Below are 25,193 nucleotides of genomic sequence, written 5' to 3'. Positions count from 1 at the left end.
CTTCACATATAGTAGAAGAATTCTGTAATAATAATATACTTTTATTTCTTCCCTCTGAAAATTCATGTTGTGTCATACATTTTGTTTCCATATGTTTTAAATTCCGCAGTACACTGTAGTTGTTTTTACTTTGAATAATTGGCTGTCTTTTAAATGTATTTAAACAATATAAAGAAGTATTTATATTTATTGACATAATTACCAGTTCTGATCTGTTTTATCCCTTTGTGTAAATCTAGATTTCCTATCCTTTGAAGGATTTCCTTTAGTATTTATTTTAGTTATATCTGCTGGTGACAGATTCCTTTAGCTTTTGTATGTCTGAAACAGTCTTTATTTTGCCTTTGTTTTCAGACAGCTAGTTTTAAGCAGTTTGTTTATGAAGTGACTTGGTGTGTCTTTATTTGTTTCCTGTTCTTAGAACTGATTAAGATTCTTAGATCTAATGGGCTAATAAGCCCATTTAATAAATTTTATCAAATTTGATTCTAGTAAAACCTTGGCCATTATTTCTTAAATTGTTTTCTGCCCCTCATCTGCTTTTGGGATTCCAAATACATGTATATTAGGCTACTTAGAGTTTTCCCAAGGATCACTGGTGTTCTGTTCACTTTTTTTCAGCTTTTTGTCTCTGTATTTCATTTTGTATGGTTTCAATCATGATAGCAAGTTTACTGATCTTTTCTTTCTCCACATCTAATCTGCCATTGTATATTTTTTCCTGTCTCTTAGATGATTCATGCAGGATGGTAAATCTGATTGCTGTTTTTCCCATCTATTTTGGAAGCAGAAATCCCGTCCATTCTCTAGAAGCCATATATTAAAGAGATTTGCAAAGATTCAAAACAATTCTACACTTTAAACTATTTTTTGTTTGTTATGGAAAATGTTTTTTATAAAAATATTTAGATTGACATGTAATTGATTTATTATCATTACCTTGAAATAAATTAACAAATAAGTGTTTAAACTTTTTCTGTTTTAATTTTGAAAATGGTAAATAACGATAGATACAAGCCATGCAAGCAAAAAGTCTTTGGATTTGTCAGTAATTTTTAAGAGTGTAAGGGCTTCCTTAGTAGCTCAGTTGGTAAAGAATCCACCTGCAATGCAGGAGACCCCAGTTTGATTCCTGGGTTGGGAAGATCCCGTTGGACAAGGGATAGGCTACCCATTCCAATATTCTTGGGCTTCCCTGGTGGCTCAGCTGGTAAAGAATCCGCCTGCAACGCGGGGGACTTGAGTTCGGTCCCTGGGTTGGGAAGATCCCCTGGAGAAGGGAAAGGCTACCCACTCCAGTATTCTGGCCTGGAGAATTCCATGGACAGTATGGTCCGTGGGGTTGCAAAGAGTCAGACACAACTGAGGGACTTTCACTTCACTTTAAGAGTGTAAAGTGATTCTGAGACAAGAATAATCTGAGAACATGTGATCTAAATGTCTGAAGTAGTTACAGTGGGTTGCTTGAACCTACAAGTTGGGTAACCCTGGTGCTGAGGAGGGCATGAGTATAAACATGAGAAGACCCGTAAGCAGATAGAACAACAAACAAAAGTTAAGTCATGTAGCTCCCAAGAGACCCAGGGTAATATAGATTTCTCACTTTTCAACTGCTGTATAGACATTTGTAAGGCCCACTTATCCCTCCTGCTCTTAGGATTTTTGAGACAGTACTAAAACTAAATTCCATCTTTTTTTTTTTTTTTTTCCTTTAAGGAGGAAAAAGAAACAGAAAGGGAAAATAAAACACTATGGTAGACTTAAAGGGAGACATTTTGAGAGTTCAGGGTCCTTTTGGAGTCTAGAAATTACATTGCTATGACAAAGGCTCTTACTATTCACAGTGCTCATGAGGAGGCCAGCAGATTGCATGTCTGAGGTGTAGAAAAGGAAATCTCTAGTTTTGTGATTCTGTGGTTATTTTCAGTATGCTGGTAGTTCATTGGCATACACTGGAGAATGAGGACTTTCCCTCACCTTGCTGTCCAATCTGGGCAGCACTTCTCTGGGACTTATTATAGTTTCTCTGCCGTTACAAAGTTGGAGTCAGAAGCCTTTCTAGGTCTTCATCTAAGTTACAGAAACCTACATCAAACTAGCTTAAGCACAAAAAAGCATTTATTAACTCGTGTAACTAGGAAACCAGGCTGAGCTAGTGCTGGCTTGGATCAGTTGGATCAAGTGTTCAAACTGCCATTGTGGCTTCACTCTAAGTTCTCTTCCCTCTTCTTATTTCTTCCCATTTTCTGCCCATTCCCTCTACTTGGCTCTGTTTACTTTGTTCTCCATTCAGCCACAGAATAGCCATCAGAAGCTCTAAGCTCATATGGACCTTTGAGCTCATGAGTTCAGAGATAGAAACAAACATGCACTCTCAGCAGTCACAGACCAATCCTTTGGAGACTCTTTCATTGACTTGACTTGGGCCACATGCCTGTCTTTTCAACCAATGACCTTAGACAGAGCTAAGGAGAACCTTGGTTAACCAGAGTGGGTCATATGCCCACTCCTTTGGCAGGGAGTGGTGGATAAATTGGTATTGGTAGTTTCATCAGAACTACCTGGAATAAGCCAGAGGCAGCTTAGAAACTGGAATGGTGCTGGGAAGACTGCAGCCTGCATTTTCAAAGTGTCATGAAGTGAAGCAGACTGTGCCTATTAGGTGTTTATGACTTAAAAAGAAATAACATCATGTGGCTATTACAGTATTGTTGAGAATTTGGCATTTTCTTCTAGGTACCCTAATTCTCTTCTTAGGAACAGTTTCCTCTTTTCCTGTTGCTTTTCAGGTAGTTTCTCTGCATGCTTTAGAAATCATCTTCGCTCTGAAGCCTTTTACTAACTTTTGTTACATCAAAAACAGTCAGGTGCACCCAGAGCATTCCTGCTCAGTGATTTTCCTTCCTGGGCCAACACATTGACACTTCTTTTCAAGTCTAAATCTTTTCTACTTGAATATTTTCTTTAACCCTGATGGGTAACAGACATGTAGAGTCAGAGTTGGTATTAAAAGTGTACAGATCAATAAAAAGGCAAAGAGGATGACCTCTTAATGCAGAATCCTCATCAGATTTAATGTTTAGTTGAGTAATAACCTCCAGCCTCTTTGGGAGTGCAAACACATAGAGTGAACACATAGGTGAAGGATTATTCACAATGCCAGAATGTTTATTATATAAGACATTCTGTTTTTTTCTGAAGCGGCAGCCTTTAGTAAAAAGCTCTCTCTACCAATCCACTTTAGAATCTCATTCCGATGTTTTTAAGCCTAGAAGAACTGAACAAAAATGTAGAGTCTGAATTTGTGCACTCGTACAAATAAGATCCACAGGGTCACAAAGAGTTGAACACTAGTGAGCAACTGAACAACAACAACAAAAAATAAGATTAACAGTGTCATTTTAGTTATGTTTGGGAATGTAGCTTATCACCTACATGTTATATTTAGATTGGTACTATCACAATGAGAAGGCAACATGCCAGGTGGTTATTATATTCTAGAATATTCATGCATTTGGAATTAAATATAAGGTCCTTGATCTTCCATAAGATCCAGCCAAACTCACAGTTCAATAAGAGATAAGAATCTGGCATTCACTGGCATTCAAATGGGTAGGTTGCTGGAAGAAATGCTACAAAAAGTTATTGGACGTTGTCTCTGAAGATGAAAATATGTGTGATATTAATTTTCTTTACTGTCCAAGTGTTTTTGCAATCAGTACATACCACTTTCACATTAAAAAATACTACATATATATAGATATAAAGAACAAGTAAAGGCTATTAATTCAGATCTTTGATATAGCAAGGAGGTCCACCACTGTCACTTGCATTTTAGTGGAGACTCAAAGACAAGTAGAAAAGTGGGATAGCTTTATAGTGGAAAAAAGGGAAGGCCTTGGTTGTGCTCCGATTGGAAGTTGTTTGCATGAGGTGGACTAACTACAAGGCTAAAACAGGGTATTTTATGGTGTACGTATGTGGCTTTCTCTGACTGGTCCTAAATTGGAAGTGAGGATACAAATTAGAGAAGCTATCAGTTGTTAGTCAAGTCCTTGTCACTTTGAGCCAGTTATTATAGAAGTTATTGTTTGGCTTTTTGGATTATTATTAGAGATAGCAATCCAGTCTCCTGCAAGGAGACTTCCTGGGCTGATTATTGCATACAGTATAAGAGGGTTGGTTTCCTGGGCAAGTTGCTGCAAGTTGTGGGTCAGAGTTCTGTTTTTATACCCGGTTTGGTAATTGTCTCTTTGTGTATTCAGTCTCTCACTGGGTAGCACTGACTGCCCTTCTCACTGCCTGCCTTTTCTCTTTCATACATTATTAGTTCACACTGAGTCTGTCAATATCAGGTCCTCAAATAGCTAAAATAAGTTTTACAAAGGCATGTTTTAGATGGTGTGATATGGTGATTTATAATAAGAAACATATGTTTGGTCTTCATCCAGCACATAGGTCTATAAAAAAGAGAATTATCTATTTGATTGTGCTGGGTCTTAGTTGTGGCACGCAGGATCCTTTAGTTGGGGCATGTGGATCTAGTTCCCTGACCAGGGATCAAACTGGGGCCCCTATGTTGGAAACATGGAGTCCTAGCCGCTTTATAGGGAAGTTCCATAGCATATAGCTCTTAAATCTTGGGAGTTTCTTAGGTATTGAGAGCCATAAGGGTATCTTTGCTATGTTAATGAGATGACTTTTTTTTTAACAAAAGTGATTTTTAAAAATTGCATCTGTGCTGAATTGTGAAAATTCTTAGAATACACCAAATTATGTCTAAGCAGGATACACCCACTGAATGAGACCCACTGACACTCAGGAAACTCTTTGGCTTGAACCCCAGTCTGGGCAGTCTGATTCTGCCCTAACTCTGGGGAGTCCCATTGTGGTCTGGCATGTATTCCCACCTCAGGACCCTTTGTTGTGCCATTAGGGCTGCAGGAGAGCTGTCTGACAAGCACCCCCAGAGGGAGTTTTGGAGCTTAAGTTCCGGTCTCCAGTTGCCAAGATTTATGAGTGCGTTGCAAAGAAGAGACATTTCCCCCAACTTCTGAGAGTAAGCTCCCGAGTGGAGAGGGAGCATATCCCTTTAAGTGGGGAGGCAGAGACATAGGCACACTGCCCTGAGAGCAGGCCTTCACCCCCAAGCCCTCCCTTCAAGCATTTACCTGGTCTACACTCACAGCGTATCGGCAGGACCACTGGCTCATCTCTTCTGGGTGCCTGTAACTCAGGTGTCTGCCCACACACAGACCCCGTGGTGAAGGGTGCAGTGTCATAGTGTCAAATCTCTGACCCAGTCTGTGGGAACTGCTCCTTCTGACTTGCAGACCACTTGTTAAAGAACAAAGTCACGGTTAGAAGCCTTAGAGATACCTAACCACCATCTAGTAGCTCCAGGCCCAGGTTAAGACTGAGAATGGTCTTCAAGGTGGTAGGCTTGATGCGCAAGTCCTGACTCTCAGCCAGCAGCGTTGAGATCTTGAGGCAGAACTTGCCCCTCAGATGATTTTCTTATGTAGAAGTGAATAGTTTATTTTAGAAAGCTTATCAGAAATAAGATGGGGTGAAATGTTGGCAATAGAAATTGCTTAATAAGTGACAGTTCTCATTAATGCAAAATCATATTTACAAAATAAATTCAGTCCCCCTCCAGCAGTTTTTATCAGACTCAAGACCCCATTCTTTAAGTTTCCCATTGAATCTGTTAGTAAAACCAGAAACTATCTGTTGCTCATCTCTAAACCAACTATAAATTGTCTTTATTATGCTTCAGTTAACAGTGCACAACCTGAAGCAGCTTGGCTTCCATCTTTCGGATTCCTGGGATGACCTTTATCAGTTTTGGGAGGCTTAGGCCTGTTATTCATAGGAAGTGCTATTAACAGGGCAGACTGTCATTGCTAGTGTTCAAATTGTATCAGATTTTTTGGGATTTGTTTGTTTTAATAAGGAAAAAAGAAAAAGCAACTCTACTGAGTCTACTAATCCTATAATGGAAGTTCTCACTTTTTTGTATATTCTTATGTATATAGGTTAATTTTGATATTTTGCTTTTCTCTCTTAATAAAACTGTCATTGACAAAGTTACTGGTCACCAAATCAGTGTGTTTCTCTAATAGGGTAAAACTTGTGAGATATGATAGACGTCTGTGAGCATCTGGTCTTACTAAATATAATGTGGGCCTCAGTGGATTGGAACAAAGAAAGCATAACCTTTGCAGTTTTCATTACTTCATACACATTATGTATACTCTTATTTTCCACATGCAAATGTTAGGATAAGGAAATGGCTACATTCTATTTTTTCCAAAATCTTAAGTCACCCAGTAATTTCTTCTTAGCAATCTGCTTGTTCAGTGTTTTATTGAATCTAAGATGTTATCTATTGTAAAATATATCATTATTCTGTGTGTTACTAAAAAAAAGCACTGTCATAGATTGAGAGATATCTGTTAAATGTGAAAATGTGAGTCTTGAAATCAGTCAAAGATGGTATAGCCTTCTATGTTTGATGAGTCCTTTTTTTACATCCTCTGTGTCTGTTTGCTGACAGTAACACTTAAAGACATTAGTTGACCCATTTGAGAGAATTAATCACAATTAAAATATATGTTCTACTTTATGCAACACAAATACAACCATTCACTGCTGGATGCCCTAATCATAACATTTTAAGTACTAATGAAATGAAGCTAGTTTATATTTCTTGAATCGATTAAATAATACTAGGGCTCAGTCATCAGGCAGATTGAGACAGGCATCACTGGGAGGACTGGCTGGGTCTTACAGTGTTCAAAGGGTTTGTAAACAGAAATGCCATTTTGTCATTCCTTTTGTCTTGCGCACTTGTTCTTAACAAATCCTTGGGATAATACCAGATTCCCCCACTCCCTGCCTTTTAAAGAACCAGTTATAGAAGAGCCTCAGATTTTGGCTAATACTAATCAGCTCACCCCAGGCAGTTATGATATTTCCCTCAAGGGTATAACAGGCAGAGTTATTTCAGCAAGAGGCTTTGCTAGCAGAACGCTAAGAAAAAGCTCAGCAAGGAAAATGGTAGATGGAAAATGTCAGGAGAGAAATTGGGTTTCTATTTTGAGGATAGTAAAGCCATTACATTTTAATGCATTCAAGTTTGGACTGATTCATAGCCAGTGACCATGCAGGTTAAAGCCAGAGGGTGCACACTCCCGCTGAGAGGCAGGGCATTCACACTCTGCCTTTCAGGAGTCAGAGGACAGGAGGGTGGGGGCTTGATCTTTAGAAGCCTCAGTTTCCTTATCTCTGCTATTAGACTTAATGATCTCCACACCCTTTTTTAGTCTTTGATGCTGTGGTCTGGCCAGAGGTCATCGTTGAGCAGCAAAAGCAGGCCTGGGGTCAACTTCCCTGTGAAAGGACATTAGGACTGAGTAATGGTCATGGTGCCAAGGATTTTAGGCATCAGATTGGCCCATAGGACCTGAGATTCTGGGTTCCTGGACCTTACAGACTGAGATTGTTGTTTTGCCTAACTCCCTGATCTCTGTCAAGGTCAGGTCTGTACTCAGCTCAGGAACGCGGGAGATAAGGGCCTAAGCATAGCTGTGGCCGGCAGGGCACTGCTGGATAAGGCAGAAGGCAAGGACCTGAGGCACTGTCACGTCTCCTGATAGCTTAGAAAGCTCTTCTGGGGGAGTCGGCCTACCTGATAGATAGTAAGTCTGACCATCTGCCTTTTTACCTTGTCCCCTCTGTATATAAACCCTTCCCAATGCCCCAAGCATGCAATTCAGTACTATTTTTAAAATCAGGTTTTATCTCAGCATCTTATAGGTTATCTCTGCTCCCACAGAGGTGCAGGAAACTCAGGCAACACACTAGTTACACCCCCACTTGATGGGGGCAGCCTAGGGAGCTGAGATGCGCAGGGCAGCTGTTTTGTTGGCCCTGCTAGGAGGTTTCAAGAGATAGTGCTTATCTCTTTAAGTCTCTGAGATTTTTGTTGAAGTTTCCCCACAGTATAGAGAGTGCCCTCTATCACAGTGCTGGGGTAAGATGGATTTCTGTCTTTCTGTTATTTTAAACCATGCTTATTCAGGCACTGGGGAATATAGTTCCTGGCACTTCAGAGAAGGTGCCCATTTGACTCTGAATAAGGCATTTTTCTCTGCAGTTGGAGACTTTGGCTCAAGCAAGACCTTTTCCGAGAAACCATAAGCCCACATTCTGGTATTTCAACATCTCATTCCTCATCCTGCCACCAGTCCTCACTAGGGTTCATACAGTCCTAGAAGTTGAATGCCACCATGAAACACCCAAACTCATTCTTCCACTTTACAGGCTTAAGAAAATGAAGTTAAAAACACAGACCCCAAAAACTTCTAGTGGAGCTTTACACGTAATATACATGAAGGACCTTTTCCAGAAGGAATAATAACTAGAAGCCACAAATAAAGCACTGAAATAAAATCCCCCTTTGAATTATGTATAAGCAAAGTAAATTAATAAAATCCAAGTGTACTTTAAGAATAGAGATTTGTGATTTGCTGGGACTGGGGTTTATTTCATTATTGAAGAGTAAAGGGGAAAAAGAATAATAAAATCAGTTGTACTTATTAATAGTATTGATGACAAATGTGCTTCAGATTTTTGGTGATCGTCTCTCTAATCCATCAGTATATTGTCTGAGCTGCTCCTAGGTTTAAATTGTCATTAAGAGGAGAGTTGGGCTTCCCAGTAGCACAGTGATAAGGAAAATGCCTGCCGACGCAGGAGATGCAAGATGCGGGTTCAGTCTGTGGGTCAGGAAGGTCCCCTGGAGAAGGAAATGGCAATCCACTCCAGTATTCTTGCCTGGAAAATTCCGTGGACATAGGAGCCTGTTGGGCTAGAGTCCATGGGGTTGGAAAGAGTTGGACATGCCTGACACAGGCACAAACACAAAACAAGGCAGGAGTTATAGGACTTCCCTGGTAGTCCAGTGGTTGAGAATTTGCCTGCCGATGCTGGTGACACAAGTTCGATCCCTGGTCTGGGAAGATCCCACATGCTGCAGAGCAACTAAGCCTGTGCTCTGCAACAAGAGAAGCAACCGCAGTGAGAAGCCTGAACCTGAGCACCGCAACTAGAGTAGCCCCTGCTCTCCACAACTAAAGAAAGCCCTCGTGTTGCAGTGAAGACCCAACATAGCCAAAAATAAATAAATAATCTTCTTTTTTTTTTAAGAGGTATCTCATTTGACGGGGTTGATTATCTCTTGAGCTGAGGAGATGGAACATGAAGGTCTGATTTTTCTGTCTTCTATTCATTAATTCATTTATTCATCATGAAGCTCCTTCACTGCCTGGTACTGAGGAAGGACATTAACATAGAAACAGCTCCTACTCTTCAGGGCCTTCAGTATTTAAGAATCGTGCCACTTGTCATATGTTTTCTTCACCAGATGACTATGGGAGATGTTTAACTAGTGGTTCTGTTTGAATTTCAAAGGAAAGTCAGTGCTTCCTGTCATGGTAACCAGGGATAAATCCATGGAGAGCAGTGGTTTGAACTGGGTTTTCAAGGATAAGTGAGATTTTGACAGGTGGAAATGGATAGGACAGAGGCACTTCAGGGGAATGGGGAGAATGGGCTAAGTATCTGGAAGATTCCAGTAGTATTTATTCAGGAAGAGAGTCCTTTGAAATAAGATGAGAAGAGTAGTGTGGAGCTGCCCAGTGGAGGCCCTTGAATAAAGAACAGAGTTGTTCTGAGGAACTTTGGGGCACGGAAGCCCTAGTTTCTTTTCTATCCTTGAAACTTCCTGTAGGAATTGTTCTCTGCATTTCAGTTGTTGATCTCGGTTCATGAAAATCCAGGGGTCTTGCTGTTGCTGTTGGATTCTCCCCCTTCCACGTTTGCTGCTGTGGATAAACTCAGGAAACTTCCACTGTCGGGAGTCAGAGGAGCCAGAGTGACCCTGGCGGGAAGCTTCCTGCGCAGAGAGGCTTCCTGCATGGTTGACGTCTGACCACCCGGTAACAGTGGTGCTGCTTGTCCATGTGGGTCGACAGTGGAAGAGAAGCCACGTGTAGCTGCATGGAGACACCCCAGATCTTTCTGTGAAGTGAAGGAGTTGAACTTGCTCCTCCCTGGGATGCCTTCTTTCCATACTTCAGTCTCCCCCGAACTGTCATTGGTGGGGAGTCCCTGCCTCATTTGGCATGGATTTTGCAGATCTCTGGGCTATGGTTTTCTGAGCTCATTTGCTAATATCTATCTATCTATCTATCTATCTATCTATATTTAATTCTTTTTTGTTTCTCTGGATGATTGCTTGAATTTTAAAAATTTGAGTAGTTGTTTAAACATCAAGGTTTAAAATCTCGAGTCATCTTAGAGTCTGTGATTTCAGCTCCCTAGCCTCATTCCAGATGTTGATCATCGAATCTGCTATCACGTTGGATGATTAAAGGGATGTGGATGTTAGGGAGAGAGCAGACGGGGAGTAACATGTGACAGGCTTGATGAGTCTTCTGTAGTTCAGGTCAGGTCAGCACAGGATGTTGTTAAAACTCTTTAAGTTCTGGTACTGTGTCACTGTGCATAGAAACTCTTAACATTCAGAGGTTTTGCTGCCCTTTGAATGTTGTCAAACTCATAACCCAACTATGAGCATTAGCTCATTTTATCTCAGAGTACCTTTATAGAAGTAGCCCATTTCATTCAAGGAAACACAGCTAAGAAGATTTTACATGTGCTCTAGGCCACTTACAAAGGATAAGGAGTAGTGCCTGATCAGAATCTCTTGGTTTGCTCTTAACCCTTACACTGTCTTACCTCCCCCAGAAAAGTGTGCAATGACACCTTCTAACTTTGTGTCTGAGGGTTTCTTTTCCTGGTTTAATAGCTACCTGTGCCACTGGGGCTTCCCAGGTGGCACAGTGGTAAAGAATCTGCCTGCCATTGCAGGAGACCTGGGTTCGATCCCTGGGTCAGGAAGATCTCCTGGAGAAGCAAATGGCAACCTGCTCCAGTATTCTTGTCTGGGAAATCCCATGGACAGAGGAGCTTGGTGGGCTACAATCCATAGGGTCACAAAGAATTGGACACGACTGAGTATGCACATGCCCACATACACACACCCATGCCATATTTGAAGTTTCATTCTTTCTTGTACCACAGGGAAAGATCTTTTCTTTTGCCAGGTCTTGCTGACACATCCCCTGCTTTATCTGTTACAGTCTGTCTATGCCCATTGCTAATTCCATGTACAAGTCTTTTGACCTTTCTTCTTTTCCTTTCCTCCAAAACTGCTCTTATCAAGGTCACCAGAGCTCTGACTATTGATGACCCAGTGGTGTCCAGTTTATCTGTTTCATTTTTGCTTGTGCTTTTTGGTACTGTTTGGGTACTAAGGAACCATCCTGGTCATGGAGAGTTATGCCTAGGTTCTCTTTTAAGAATTCTGTAGTTTTAGTTCTGACATTTAGGTATTACACAAGGCATTTATTAAGAGGGGTAGGTATTGCATAGAATTAGAGTTTGAAGAAATGGCCTGTAGCCCGGGCTTCCAGGAACAAGCCTCCAGACCACATTATAGAACTGCGCTGCCAAAGAGCTGCTGTCTTAACCGTCCGTGAGCAAGGAGCTGCACCCCTGCAGCTCTAGGGCCCCCCGCACCTCTGCTGTGGCCTGCTACCCCTGTTCCTGTGAAGCTCAGAGCTTCAGTCTCCTCGTTGATAAACTGGGAGTGCTGTCTATCTCCAGGCTGTGTTTAGTACATTTCCAACCAGTGTGGCACAGGCACAGACCAGTGGTGGTGGGTGAGGATTGTAAATCACTTGTTAGGACCAACTCGTGCCAACCAGCTGAATATCAGCCCTCTTGACAGTATTGCAAGAATTAAATGAGCTTGGCATAGCAATGGCACAGCAGTGGCATGTGGCAAAGGTTCCCCTGATGGTCCTGGGTGCGTAGAGCTTGCTAGTTTGACTGACATTACTCAGGGTACCAGTGGTCAGACTGAGGTGGGAATTCTTTGAACACCCTCAAGACCTTAGTGAATGCTTTCACAGACATAGAGCAGAAACTGGGGATGATGGGGCAAGAGGCTGGCATCATGGTCTAGGACTCCTGCATCTGGACTGTCCCCCTGAGCGCAACGCCTGCACACATGAGAGGGGGCAGAGTGGGGTTTGAGTGGTAAGTCAAGGAGGAGGCTGCTCTCGCAGCTGTTACTCTAGTGAAACAGGTGGACAGATTGGAGCCTGAGAGGTAAGAGGAGGATAATTTGGAGCATTAGATTTTGGGGTCCCTTCTCCATGATCTTCTGCTTTCCTGATAGCTCAGTTGGTAAAGAATCCGCCTGCAATGTGGGAGACCTGGGTTTGATCCCTGGTTAGGAAGATCCCCTGGAGAAGGGAAAGGCTACCCACTCCTGTATTCTGGCCTGGAGAATTCCATGGACTGTATAGTCCAGGTGGTCGCAAAGAGTTGGACACGACTGAGTGACTTTGACTTTCACTTTTCTGCATGTAATGCTGGTCACTCAAGCTGTCCAAGGAAGAGATGTGAACAGGAATAAACACAGCAGAGACTGGAGTCCAAAACCTTGAGAGCTTAATGAGGACAGTTAGTGAAGCAATACCTGTGATTAATCACTTCAAAACATCAGCTAAATCAAGTGGGATCATAGTGGACAATGACCATTTAATTTATCTATCAAGGGACATTTGAAGCTCTGAATAGTGTACTGTGAGGAGAACTTGACTTCTAAATCCAGGCAGATGAAGGCCCATTATCTCCCCAGAGTAGAGGACTTAAGATCTGAGCCAACTCGGCAGAGCTGCTGCGCCTGAATAGATGAGAAAAGACAGGGACATGTATCACAGGAAGCGGAGTCACTGAAGGTGGCTTGTTTGTTTTGCTTCTTTTTATTTTTTAAACATCTTACTTGAGGTCCTAAAAAAGTGATATTAAGAAAGCCAGTAACTGAATACAGGTTATTAGAGGGAATATTGCTATCATGTATTGTGAGCCTACTGGACATGTTATGTAAGCTGCAAGTTATAAAAGCTGTGTGCAAAGAGCAGACTTTAATATTTTAATCAGAAAAAATGAGGCTTACAATTCAATGTACCTGATGCGTATTTAATGAAGAACATAATCAAGGGATATTGGAGCTGTGAAGGACCTGGCCAGTTGTCTAGTTCAGCCTCCTCATTCGCACAGAGGAGAAATATGCAGAGATGACTTGAAAGTCCTGACCTCACACAGTCACAAGGAGTATAACAGGGATTGGTACTGGCCACTTCATTCTGTCCAGGCCCATCAACTTCATCATTAACTGTGCTGAAGGAGCCTTTGCTGTAAAACAGACACCTCATGTTTCTGTGCTGCTACCGAGCAGACTTCAGGGAGGCACTGGGAGAGGAAGAGTCAGGCTGAGCCAGGGTTGTTCAGGAGATCCTGAAAGGCTTTGGGTTTGGAACCTCCCTCTCTGAGAAAGAATGTCTTCGGCACCTGCCTGCTCACCCTTTGCTTCTACCTGCCCACCCAGGTGGCAACTAAACCTGGAGACAGTCTGGCTTAAGGGGGTGAAGGGATGGGTGCACTGGCGGTGAGTTACAGGGAAGATTTCTGTCCAATCAGTGCCTTCCTCCTGATGACCATCGTCGTTTCATCATCCAAATGCCCTGCGCCGTTTTCTTGCCTTACTGTCTTTTGAATGGCTTGCCTGTCCTTGCTTTTTGCTTGTTTTCTTTCTCCATCTCCCCATTTTCACTGGTTGGGAAGTTAGACCCTCTGCTTCTACAGCCTTAGTGTTTGTCCTTGAAACTTTAATATGCACACTCATCAGTACAAATTAATCAATATCTGAATTCCTTTACTATAAAAATAAGGAGACTACCACTTCCAACTCAGATCCCCTCTCCTTACTTCCAAGCTATTGGTGAGTATTTTAATGTCTTTTTAACCCCTAAGAATTAGACATTGTTATTATTTTACGTAGTTAGTTGCTTATATTTACTAACAGATTTATCAATTTTCTTATTCAAGGTCCTTTCTCAGTCCTGTCTTTTCTGCTGTAGGATACCCTCCCCTTAGGTGCAGGTACTGTTGGTGGTAAACTCCCTCATTTTGGGTATTTCATCTGTCTTCTCGAAAGGCTGCATAATTCTGTGCTGACAGTTATTTTCTCTCAGCAGAGATTTCCCCACCCTTTCCTGTCTTCCTGTATAGCTGTAGGCAAGTTGACTATTGATCTAACTGTCTTTACTTGTGACCAAGATGTCTTTCTTCTCTGGGTGCTTTTGTGATCATCTCTGTTTTTCTTGTTTTGTGGTTTTACTCTAGCATGTATAGGTGGGGATATTTTTTCTTTTCATTTATCTATATGCTTCTTGTCTGTAGTAACATCTCATGAATTTAAAAAGGAAACAAACAAACTGCTATTTCTTTACATTTTCTCTGTTATTTCTTTTGAATCTACTTCCTTTGAACCTCGTTCTCTCTTTTGTTTCTCCTTACTTTCTTATTTTCTATTTCCATGCCTCTATGAAATTGTGGGTAATTTCTTTGGATCTATCTTCCAGTTTGCTGCCTTTTTTTTTTTTTTAACAGTATATCTAATCTACTGTTTAATCCATTCGTAATTTTTAGTTTTAATATTTTTCCTTTCTAAAATTTTCATATGAATCATTTCAAGTCTTTCTGGTGCTCTGTTTCTTGATCCTTTTCTGATTATATCTTCCTCTTTAAATATTTTATACATACTAATTTTGTTTGCAGTGATTCTAACGTCTAGTGTTCTTGGAGATGTAAGTCTGCTGTCTGTTGTTTCTCCTGACTCCTACCCATGTTGTTTTATTTCCTTCTATATTTGATGGGATCATTTTTGATGGAACTTACTTTGTTTCTCCAGAGAATTTGTGCTTGCTTCTGCTTGGGCATTAGGTAGTGTTACTAACCTGACACCACTTTCACCACTCTATCATAATTTATTTTTATTTTTTAAAATAATTTTTACTTATTTTATTTTTACAGACCCTACGGGGGAGGGAGAGAGAATAAAGAAAGAGAAGAGACCATTCTAGCAGGAACACTGGGCATACTTAGATGGGTTCCTCTGGCGCTCTAAGAGCTCAGTTCACGCCGTGTGCATTTATCCATTTAAGTAGTAGTGATCTTTCAGATGCTCAGGGAAGAAGGGTAGAACAGAAAAATAGCAAATGAAATCTGAAGCTCTTAAATGTTGTGTTGGTTTTTCCTCTTTCTGAGGAATAGAAATACTGTGAGCTGCAAAATAGTGAAGCGAGTGGGTATGTAGAAATGGCCCCACATGTTCCTGCCGCTTCTTTCAGCAGTTCTTCATGCAGTTTGCTGGGTTCGGGTGGTCGTGATGAAACTGCCTGTACACTGTGCCTGCAGCAGATGGAGGGGTTGTGAAAGAAGCATGAATGGCAAAGCAGGGCTTTGGATGTAGTTGTCCTGGCCCGAGGAGCCACAGGTGGTTCTAGAGGAGAAGAAAGTCACTGCCAATTGACATGAGGTGTAGGAAGGGGTGTCCATGTGATCAGTAAGAAAATAAGTCATTAGGACAGTACTAAACTCCGCCCAGAGGGAGTGCTATTTCCAGGAAGCCTTCTAGGATAGCACCGCTTCCCCACAGACCCCTGAAGACTGAATGGACCAGGTCCCCCAGTGGTTTCCGCTTGGCCTGTCTCCGGATCCTAGTTTTGCCCAGGGGTGAAGGGAGGCCAGGGAGGTACAATAGCTTCAGGAGGAGGGGGTCCTGGCAGCCTCAGAAGTGACTGCTGCCTGGCCTGGGACCTGGATGTGAGTTCCCAGGTGGAGGGGACTGGACCCCACCAGCTCCAGGGTTAAGAGTAGAGAGCAGAGCTCCCACAGAATTCCACCTACAATTGATGGAGACAATCCACATTCTTGCTGGGTTTCCTCTGCTGGAAGTTGAGTTATTTTTCTTTCCTGAAGTCTCAGAAAGGGTATACTCCTCTTGAGAGTCCTTGAATCAGTGTGAGGGTCCAAGGTTCACCTCCTCACTCTGCATGATCTAAGTTGGTCTCTGGTTCTTTGTGTGATAGAAGCATTGACCTTCAGGACAAACCAAGCTTGTTTGTTTGGTCTTGTTTTTTGGTTTGTTTTTGGTTTTATTTTTCATTTACTATCTACAGACATGGTTTTAGTTCACTGCTCCTCTTTTGCCCCTTGAACCTGTATTTTTGTTTGAGCTCAGCAATACTTTATTTTTCCCAGTTTTATTGTGATATAATTGACATATAATATTGTATAAGTTTAAGGTGCAGAATATAATTTGATATACGTATATACTGTGAAATGATTGCCATGCTAAGTTTAATTAATATCCATCACCTTATATAGTTACAGAGATTTTTTTCCTTGTGTTGAGAACCCTTAAGATTTACTCTCTTAGCAGTATACAAATACTGTATTATATATCTTTCACACATACAATACAGTTTTGTTAGCTGTAGTCATGTTTTACACTACATCCCAGAACTTATTTATAACTCAAAGTTTGTACCTTTTGACCACCTTCACCCATTTCTGCCCCCCCTTTCTCTGGCAACTAATAGTCTCTATGTTTCTTATGTTATGTTTCTATGTTCTTTTTAGATTCCACATATCATTGAGATCAGGGTATTTGTCTTTTTCTGCCTGACTAATTTTACTTAGCATGGTGCCTTCAAGGTCCATCCTTATTGTCACAAACTGACAGAATTTCCTCCTTGTTTTCTTTTTGCCACGCCGTGCAGCCAGCAGGATCCTAGTCCCCTGACCAAGGACCTATGTCCCGGCCGTGGGAGTGCGTAGTGTTCATCACTAGATACCAGGCGAGCCCCATTTCTTTTCAATAGATGAATAATACTCAACTGCATATATATACCATGTCTGCTTTATCCGTTCATCCATTGATGAACACTTAAATTGTTTCCATCTCTTGGCTATTGTAAATAATTCAACTATACTTTAAAGGGTATGTTTTTTATAATTATTCCAGAATTTAGTATTCTCAGGCGAGGATTTTCATAATTGCAATCCATAATCTTACCAGAAGAGCAACCCCCACGTGTGTATTGATCTATTCATTTTTCATACCCCACCTAATTCCAAAATTATCTTAGGTGGCCTACAGATAGTGGTATGGGGGAGTCATCTTGTACTGGCTTATGAGAAATTTATTGTTAAACTTTTAAGAATCTTGCAAGCCATCTATTAAACACAGCCATCATTAAAAATTAAATTATATAAACTTACAATTAAACAAATTATTAAAAATGTAATAAATACTCAAATTCATCACTTTCTAATTATGTTTCACTGTTAGTTATATTGTTGAGGTTATTTATGTCCATCGTATCTGCATGGTGAAAATGCTACAAAAAGGTGTCCTACTGCACATCTCTTCCTAAATTCATGTTTGACAGCCTCATGTTAGTATCTTGAAATTGGCCATGGTAGGAGTATTTACACCAGGGAAATGGGCACACATTACAAATCAACCCTTTATTTATTTCTTTATTGATTCTCTAAATTTCATACAGTGATGAAGAGAATGAGAACAGTGCAGAGTAAATACGTGTGTGTCATATCCACAGCAGTTACATTCTGAATAGCACAGAAAGTTGAGGAAATACTCTTCCAGTGTTTGGAAGCAGTTAACGAATTTAGCAAAAAAGTTGCTTACATGGGGAAGAGTGAGTGGATTTCTGACACATGACATAGGTCTTTGTTGTTTCACTTTTGTCTCCCTTGTTAAAGTAAATGGAAATATCAACCAACATTCATGTCTAAACTATTCTTATTTATTGATTGCAACCACAGGTTGGCTGTGGATAAAGGATTTGACAAAAATGAACAAAAGCATTGTATGGGAATCAATTGGCTGCTTCGAATTGACAGTAAGTATTGTGTATTTTACTATTACTCGTTTGCTGTGTATTATGCATCTTTTATATAGCAGCACGTTTGTAATATACATGTACATTGTTTTCAGAGAGCCGGGTGTGGAACATTCACCAGCACACCTCTGCTTACAGGGACGTGTATAGAGACACTAAGGTAAGGTTTGAGGTAGATGAGAAAGATAAAAGGAACAGCAAGGAGGGGGCCCCACTAGAGCTGGAGATGATGCTAACAGACAATTCCATATTATGGTGGGCAGACATGGGGCATGGTGGGCTGCAGGTTTGCCTCTAAGCTTCCCAGCACATCTTATTAATATATAAAGGGAAATTTTGATCATGTACCAATTTTTCAGTGTTTGGGTCAGAAATTGTGGCATTTCTCCTAAGCTAAGTCTGGAAGGAATTTTACTCTGAGGGTGTGTGTAGAGGAACTATGTGTTTTTCTAAATATCAATAATATCCTTAAAGCAAACCCTCACTTAGAGTCAAAGGAATACTTCTGGGAGAGCCCCTCTCTGAAGGTTGGACACTTCCTGCCAAAGTGCATTTCTGTAAGATACACTATTGAAGTATTTGTGGATGAAATCATAAGAACTCTGGGACTTGTTCTAAAATTCTCCACAAAACAAAGGAATAAACAAACATCTATTGAAATGAATAATTGAAGCAAAAAGAGTGAAATACTGATAAATATTGAAGCTGGATGATGGGCAATTGGGGATTCATTGAACTCTTGGCTGTAATCTTATTAATGTAGTCTGTTATAACAGCTCCTCCTCTCTTCTCCCCTACATACCTTATCTCTACTTCTCCCTCCTTGCTATTCCTGTGGTAGAACAACTGGGTCTTTTGTCCTTCCCACATTGTGGATTTGGCTGTTGCTACCTCATGGTGACAAAAAAATATTACCTAACAGAAATCCACTAAACTTAGAAATTAATCCTACAGGAATGAGACAGGTCAGGGATGTTTTAAAGAAAACAGAAGGGAAGAGAAATGAGTCATCTGACCCAAAGAAAGGAATTGCAGTAACAGGGGCACAACCCACAGGGAAGGTGAGGAAAGTGGGGGCTGAAAAGCAGAGCACCTGCAAAGAGAAGCACTGGAGATAACCTTTGCCTGCTGCTGATTTCTTAGTTCTTTGTCTTCTAGCACCTTCCCTTCCTCACCCTGCCACCTCAACCCTGAGGCAGAGGGGTAGGGCAGGGGCAGCAGGGGAGGAAGGTGTCAGGTTGCACTGTTGAGCTAAAACTAAAGGGATTTGAAAAAAATTATTTTTCTTGAACCACATGCTTTTTAAGGGAAAAAAAAAAGACAAATACATTTAAAATCAAATCAGTTTTGAAGGGGCAGCATCTTTATCATCTCCCATCCTTGGGATTCATTTCACATTCAAATAAATAAAAAACTACTTGCAAAAAGGCAAATTACACCTAGATTTACCCACAGGTGGCATTTCATGCCATGACTTAATGGCACTTCATCAACATGAGCTTTTCTGGGCTCACTGATTAGTTCTTGCAATATGGAAAGTGCCTTACCATAATTTTTCATTAGTTCACAGGTTATGTCATTTGGAACCATGTAAAGTAGCTAATGTTTTGGTGGTTTTCAAAACCCTGTATAGCCAAGAAATTCAAGCACCACATGCCAGTGACTTAGGGACCATTTAGACATCTGAGATATGACTGTGATTAAAGGTTAGTTGTAACAGTATTATGATATTTTAGAATCTTTGAAATGTATGAGTGCTTATTTTACTAATGATGATGAGCATCAGCCCCAGGCCTGTCCTGTGGCTCTGCTGCAGCCAGAAGCTGTGGTTCCCTGCCCAGGCTCACTCGCTCCAAGCCCTGCCCCTCAGCTCTTCTCTCTGCTGAGGCGATGCCTCTGCTGTCCAGGCCTCACAGAGGAGCCTTCCCTGTGCTCTCCAGGGATAACTGGTAGCAGTCTGCACCCAGGAGATGCTTGACAACTGAGAAAATTGATCTTCCTAGAGAATTGCCTGGAGGGTTTGTCTGACCTATCAGTGGGTCTTACCTAGTTTCTAAAAAATTGAAATGCAACAGGATGAAATAGAATGGGAAACCATCAGAGCATGTGATAAAGATAAGTACTATCTTATGAAAGCTTTGTTTCAATTATTTATGTGGGTATATGTGTGTACTGAGACATAATGTGAAATGTATTTTTAAATGTGATTCAAGTCAAAATGTCTTGAAGAGTGCTGCTCTCAGAATGTGTAATTTACCACTGGAGCAAGCCAGACTAGTAAGAAGCTGTTGCTTAGACACATCACAGTGGCTCTGAAAGAGTGCTTAAACATTTCCATAACAAGTTTAAAACAATGCACACCTTTCCTCTCATACCTTTACCTTTCTGAGATATATGTGAGCTTAGTGAATTCCTCTGTTCAGGTAACAAGAGTTAGCATCTATTCGTATTCATTGCATCCACAAACATTTACTGAGACTGTTCCAGGCACTGAGAATATAATGATTGGGGAGGGAAATGGACAGGAATCCTTATTTTAGTGAAACTTGTATTCAAAAGTAGAGGACGAGGCAGACTATAAGCACGGTAAATCAGTGCAATAGAAAATGTTAAATGGTTATAAATGCCAGGGCAAAAATGTGAATCCTCCTTTGGGAGGATTTGGGGGATATATTCTCAATTTTTCTGCATAACATATTACTACAAACTTGGCCAATTAAAACAGCATATATTTATTACCTTACAGTTTCTATAGTTTGAGGAGTCTGGACACGGCTTCACTGGATCCTCTGCCCAGTGTCTTATAGGACTGCAATCAACATGCCACCTGGGCTGAAGTCTCATTTGAAGAATTAACTGGAGAATCATATTCTTGCAAGCTCATTCAGGTTGTTGGCAGAACTTAATTCCATACAGTTGTATAACTGAAGGCCCCAGCTTTTTGATGGCTCTCCACTGGAGCCCACTTTCAGATCCTAGAGGCGTCCCGGTTCCACTGGCCCTCTCACTATATGGCAGCTGACTTCTTCATGTCACCAGAGACGAGCTCTCGCTCTAGTTTCCTAAGATGGTGTCTTTTATCATGTAGTATAAATATGGGGTGACAGCCCATCGCCTTGCTCTATATTGTAACCTAATCAGGGAAGTGACATCCCAGTACCTTTGCTCTGTTTTATTAGTTAGAGGCAAATAACAGTTTCTGCTCCCACCCAAGGGGAGAGGGATTCTAGGTGTGGCTCATTAGAGGTCACCTTAGGGAATATCCAGACCCAGTGAGGTTGCAGTTTTAGACAGGGTGGCCAGAGAAGGCATCCCTGAGAAGTATCATTTGGGTTAGGACCTGGGGAGGAGAGGAAGAAAGTCATGTGACTATCTTGGGGAAGAGCATCTTCCCAAGAGGAAAAAACAAATGCAAATTTTCGAGGAACATGCCTGCCATTCTGAGACAAAATAGCCTGTGTGCCAATGAGAAAGGTCAAAGTGAGGGACAAATGGATGCTGCAGGGGAAAAAGAATTGCTGGAGAATCACCTATGACTAAGCAAGAGGAATCTAGTGCAGAAGTCAAGGGGTTGACATTTGCTAGTAGTAAAGACAAATTCCTGGTAAAAGTCTTGAAGGCAGAGTAAGTGGGCACATGTACAAGTGTAGACATGGTGATGGGAACGTCTGCTTTCTCACTGAACTAAGAAACAAAGACATCTGCTGAGAGTGAGGATTAGGGAGGTGTTCACCATCTGAGGGGGAATAAGAAGATAGGAAATAGTCATCCATGAGGATGGGGTCAGAAATGGATCCTTCCGGGGAATGGGAAGTGTCTGTTCAGTTGACAGCAAACAAGGCCCACCTGATCTTGGTGCTTATGGATTTAAGGAGAGACCATTCACCATGTGGGGTGTCTTTCACTGACCACAGTCAGTATGTGTGGAGATAGGCAAGATACATGCAGAACGCTGGATTGAACAGGGTTGTAGTTTCGGTAAGTGAACGCGCAGAAGCAGAGAGGGGCAAGGTGCAAGGGAGGACCATGGTGAGTGCCCATGGAGTGTGAGCTCGGTCAGACCCAGCTGGCAGGCAGGCAGTAAGGAGATAGTTGAATTGAACAACACTGTTATCAATTGGATCTAGTTCATGTTTATACAGTCCTCTACCTCACAACAGCAGAATATTCATTCTCTTCATGCTCATATGGATGATAAAACACATTCTGGGTCATAAAATATACCTTAACAAATTCAAAAGAGTAGAAATCCTACAAAGTCTGTTCTCAGCCACATGGAATTAAACTAGAAATCAGTAACAGAAAGAAAGCTGGAAAATCTCAAAATCTTTGGAGATTAAACATCACACTTTTAAATAACATGGTTCAAAATGAAGCCACGGGAAAAATTTTAAAAGAATATTTTCAAGTAAATAAAAATACAACATGAAAAATTATGGAATGCAATAAAAGCAGGGCTTAGAAGAAAATTTGTAGCAATGAATTCATATGTTAGAAATGAATTATTGAGTCAGTTGACATGAGTTTTAAGACTAAACATTTTATAGAGGATGGAGAGGTGCTGAAAGTAACATGAGATGTAAGAAAGACACTTAACCCTCAAAAAACAAGAGAAGTGGGAGAGAAAACTGCCACCACCTGAGAGCCTGCAGGGGAAGCAGAGTCCCAAGGGGAAGGTAGGTTCCAGTGACCACAAAGATTCAGAAAAGTTCAGAGAAGAAATTAAGGCTGTGGACATTTTGCTGATGATTTTCAAAGGACTCTGTGGAAGAGCTTCAGGGAAGGGGATCACAAAAAGGAGTGTCAGAAAGGGGTGTGGTAAGGGTTTGAGGGTTAAAGGACACCCAACCAAAACAAAGTTAAGGGCATGTTGAGTTAGGGCAAGTTGTCCTCATGCTGCAAGAAAGAAGTTGTAGGGGTCTCCTGGGGACACACGGAAATTCTGTTGTCACACAACATTGAAGCTGGTGGTAGAGTGGCATCACTCTGGGTACTCAAGTCCCTTGTGACTCCTTCCGATGGAAACCTGCAGAGGGCACTCTTCCTGAGCAGGGGAAACAGTCCATCCCTGAGTCCCCCAGAAAGAGCATGGGGAACCTTAGTCAAAAGAGGGTTATTATAGAGAATCTCAGGGAAGTAAGGAAGACAGGCAGCTAGACTTGCTAGTTAGAAGACTGTGATACATTTACTTACCATGTGTTAAAATTTGTGACCATGCTGACTGAGATTTTAATTGTGTGTGAGATTGCAGTCATTTGTGACTGCTAATTTTAGTGTTTAATCTTTTTGTAAAGCAATTGTTCATACCTCTGTTTTTACTGTTAGTTGTTGCTCATTCTCATTTCATGTTTTAAATTCAAATTCTGAGAGGATATCCAGTCATCTCCACCAGCTAATCCACCCATTCTTTTCTTTCTGTCTCCCTTCCTCCCTCCCTGTGACTTCCATCCCTGCTCCCATCAGTGCATCCAGTCTTTCATTTATTTGTTCATTTAGCAAGTATTTATAACATCCCAAACTAATATAATACTATATGTCAATTACACCTCAAAAAAAAGAAGCTTCTTCCAAGAAACAAAAAACTCAGATTTATGGAGCATTTGAAGATCCCCTGGAGAAGGGAATGGCAGTCCACTCCAGTATTCTTGCCTGGAGAATTCCATGGACAGAGGAGCCTGGTGAGCTACAGTCCATGGGGTCACAAAGAGTCGGACACGACTGAGTGACTAACACTTTCTTTCACTTTAGTATGTTTCAGAAACTGTTTTAGGAGACTAAAGTGATGACAGCAGATAAAGCTTACATTCTTATGCAAATAAGCAAAAAAGGTGCCTGAGAAGTGCTATGAAGAAAAATAAAACAGAGTAAGGAGGAGAAGGAATACTGAGAGAGAGAGAGAGGGAGAGATCAGGAAAGAGCTCTCTGATAGTGACATTTGAGCTGAGGCCTTGAGGGAAGTGAAGGAGGAAGGCATGCAGAAAACAACAGGAAGAGCATCATGAGCAAAGGAAAAAGAAACTACTTCAGGAAGCACAAGGAAGTCAGTGTAGCCGGAGTGAAGCGACAGGGAGAGTGGAAGGAAGTGAAGTCACGTAGGTGTGCACGTGGTGGGAGGGTGGTGGGTGCTGAGCGAGAGCAGAAGAGGGAGAGTCTGACTTGTTTTATTTGCAGTCGTAGAATTTTATTCAGGTTCATAAGTGATTAATTTTCTTTCTAAAAGTCTAAACAGAAATCCTATTCATATATAATTTTTTTAAGTCACATACAGTAAAATTCACCCTTTATGGGATCTGCAGGAACACTGTGCCTGCAGAGAACAAAATCCATGGATGCTGAGGTTCCTTATATTTACATATAACCTACGCAAATCCTCTCACGTACTTTAAACCATCTCTGATTTCTTGTAATACCTAGTACAGTGTAAATGCTGTGTAAATAGTTGCTGGGATGCTGTGAATTCGAGTTTTGTTGTTTTGGAACTTTGTCAAAGAAATTTTTCCCCTGAATCTGAGATTGGTTGAATTTGTGGATGTGGAACCTGAGGATATGGACTGCATAGTTCTGTGAGTTTTGACAAACACGTGGTTGTGTGACTGTCCCCACAGTCTAGATGTAGACCAGTTTCCCCACTCCGAGTGCACTGGGACCCCTTTGTGGTCAACACGGCCCGCACCTGCAGCCCCTGGCACCACTGTTCTCTTTTCTGGCCTTTTACCTTTGTCTTCAGAGTTATGTGGGGACTTCCCTAGTGGTTCAGATGGTAAAGCGTCTGCCTACAATGCAGGAGACCCCAGTTCAATCCCTGGGTCGGGAAGATCTCCTGGAGAAGGAAGTGGCAACCCACTCCAGTATTCTTGCCTGGAAAATCCCGTGGATGGAGGAGCCTGGTAGCCTACAGTTCATGGGGTCGCAAAGAGTCGGACATGACTGAGCGACTTCACTTTAAACTTTTTTCAGAGTTATGTCTGTATGGCGTCATATAAATGAAACTATATCATGTAGCCTGTGCTGTATATATGTATATTTATTTGGCTGCCATGGGTCCTAGTTGCAGCAGGCGGGATCTTCAGTCTTCATTGGAGCATGCAGAATGCCCCCTGCAGTGGACATACAGAGTCCTGACCACTGGACTGCTAGGGAATTCCCTAGTCTTCGTAGTCCAGTGTGTGCATGTGCCTCTGTGTGTTTATCCAGTCAGAAGTTTAGGGACATTCAAGTTGTTTCCAATTTTAGATGAATAAAAAATAAAGCTACTATAAAAATTCACATACTAGCTTTTGT

General features: G+C 41.4%; 1 long non-coding RNA gene across 1 annotated transcript in view; it reads left to right on the top strand.

Moving 5' to 3' along the window:
* The window catches only part of LOC133072182 (uncharacterized), a 50,669-nt gene that overhangs the window by 5,424 nt on the left and 20,052 nt on the right, over positions 1-25,193 (top strand). The window contains exons 3-5 of the long non-coding RNA XR_009696657.1: positions 17,836-17,912; positions 18,008-18,072; positions 20,659-20,800. This is a non-coding gene — a long non-coding RNA (uncharacterized LOC133072182). The remainder of the gene's footprint in view (positions 1-17,835; positions 17,913-18,007; positions 18,073-20,658; positions 20,801-25,193) is intronic.

The sequence above is a fragment of the Dama dama genome, chromosome 18, assembly GCF_033118175.1.
Source record: "Dama dama isolate Ldn47 chromosome 18, ASM3311817v1, whole genome shotgun sequence".
Taxonomy (NCBI): Eukaryota; Metazoa; Chordata; class Mammalia; order Artiodactyla; family Cervidae; genus Dama; species Dama dama.
The sequence above is the reverse complement of the archived record's forward strand: the minus strand, read 5'-3'. Positions and strand labels throughout refer to the sequence as shown.